The following is a 2485-nucleotide window of genomic DNA, read 5'->3' as shown; positions in this document are numbered from 1 at the left end:
GCTTGCCAGTATTTTATTGAAGATTTTTGCATCTATGTTCATCATGGATATTGGCCTGAAGTTTTCTTTTCTTGCTGAGTCTCTGCCGGGTTTTTGTATCAGGATGATGTTGGTCTTATAAAATGATTTGGGAAGGATTCCCTCTTTTTGGATTATTTGGAATAGTTTCAGAAGGAATGGTACCAGCTCCTCTTTGTATGTCTGGTAGAATTCAGCTGTGAACCCGTCTGGACCTGGGCTTTTTTTGGATGGTAGTTTAATTTTCTTTTGTATCTGAATACAATAGAATTTTTTTTGTTTAATATGGTAATTAATGTAAATAGTACAATAGATACAAAAATATGTAAAAGAGATAAATATATAGATGGGACAAAAAATGATTATTCAGAAAAATCTTGCAGAAGATTAAAATGGTAAATTCAATATAATAAGCATAATTTTATGTAATGTATTTATAAAATTATATATTAAGACTAAAGTTAAAACCTTTACATTTATCATCTATTTGCATATTTATGTATCTCTCTGTCTAAATTCTTACACATAAAGCAGTATTAGTAAATGATTTACTACAATTTGTTACATGAATAGAGAACCAAATGGAGAAAATTACTATTTGTGTTGTTTTTCTGTAAAATGACTCAGTTATTTTTGTCACAGATGTACCTTTTTAGCACTATAATACTCTGTTAGCCGTCATCCCTTTGGGCATGCTTTTAAACCATTTTAACAACAACAACAACAAAATCTCACAGTAAAATAATTAAAAGTTTCTACTAATTATTTTTTCTTGTTATGGTGTGCTTTCAAATATTGCCTGGACAGAACAAACACTTGGGTAACTATTGCTTGCCTCTAGAGACCATCTCATGTTTTATATCTCTTCTTCTCTGAAAACTCTTCATTTTGCATTCCGCAGATGTAGGCCCCAAATTCAGAAAAATAAGAGAACATGGACAATGGAGTTAATTTACAGCTGGACTGGAGAAACTCTTTATCTCTAGGTCTCCTGGATGACATTTTGATGCTTAAACAAAAGGACAGTTTTATGATAGGTTGGTTGAAGAGTAAAGCTCCTCCTGGCGATCCCGAACTCTGGAGGTCAGTTTCTTTTTTTTTTTTTTTTTTTGGGGGGGGACGGAGTTTCGCTCTTGTTACCCAGTCTGGAGTGCAATGGTGCGATCTCGGCTCACCGCAACCTCCGCCTCCTGGGTTCAGGCAATTCTCCTGCCTCAGCCTCCTGAGTAGCTGGGATTACAGGCACGAGCCACCATGCCCAGCTAATTTTTTGTATTTTTAGTAGAGACGGGGTTTCACCGTGTTGACCAGGATGGTCTTGATCTCTTGACCTCGTGATCCACCCGCCTCAGCCTCCCAAAGTGCTTAGGATTACAGGCTTGAGCCACCGCGCCCGGCCTGGAGGTCAGTTTCTTTACTGATGATGCGCAACTGGTCAAACCAGCTGAGTTAGCTAGGCTTGATTACGTGACACAGGAGAGAAAGATTCCTGTTGGGAAGCTCGGTTTGAGTTTTAGCCTAAGCTAATCTGTTCCTCACACAGATCTTCGTGGTTCAACCTGGAAGCCTGGTGTGCTGTGTGTAAATACAGATGCTGAGAAGCTTGCCATGGGATGCCATCTCTCTGACCCCTAATGCTTGCCTGAACTCTTCTGCTGCACTCTTTTGTCTGTAAATCACAGTACTGCATGACCGTACTCTGGAGTCCGGTGAGTACTCACAGATGTCTCAACTTGGAAAATCATTTCAGTTAAGATGTCTCTTTATGACTAAACTATCATTAAATTTTTTGAAGGATTCACTAGGTATCACAACGATATATTTTAAAAATAAGTGAAAATAATTAGATTTGTCATTCTCCAAATGTTCGCTAATTTGAAACTATTGTGCAAAATTTAAGATGAAAGGGGGGTAGCTTGATAAATCAGTGAAAGTTCATCTTTCCAGATTAACTACATATAAGTAAAATATGCTAATACAAATTCGTAGCCATCTATTTTGTACTTTTCAGGTTAAAAGAAATATACCTGTGTTTAAATAATATAACTGCCAAAATAACTATTAATAGATTTTTTTCCCCAAGATGTGAGTATTCCTGTCAATTGGAAACAATTACAATGCACTTTATGAGATAAATTAAATTCCTCGGAGACAGATTATTGTATCATTTTTTGTCCCTCCTTCACATATAACTATCTACAGCTGCTGTGCTTTGAACCCCACAACTCTCTTTCCCTACTCATGCAAGAAATAAATGCCTTGATTATTTAACTTGTGTTAGGAAATTATCAGTGCCTCAAACAGACCTTTGTATATTAACTTTGTATGGCATGGGTTAACTTCTATTGATCTTCTTATTTGGAGATAAGGACAAACGCTTATCTCCAGAACTGACTAGAGAATGACCTCTACTCTTGCAAATACTAGGGACTCTATTAACTAAATATGTATTAATTAAAGGTAAACA

The sequence above is a fragment of the Cebus imitator genome, unplaced genomic scaffold (assembly GCF_001604975.1).
Source record: "Cebus imitator isolate Cc_AM_T3 unplaced genomic scaffold, Cebus_imitator-1.0 Scaffold319, whole genome shotgun sequence".
Classification (NCBI taxonomy): domain Eukaryota; kingdom Metazoa; phylum Chordata; class Mammalia; order Primates; family Cebidae; genus Cebus; species Cebus imitator.
The sequence above is the reverse complement of the archived record's forward strand: the minus strand, read 5'-3'. Positions refer to the sequence as shown.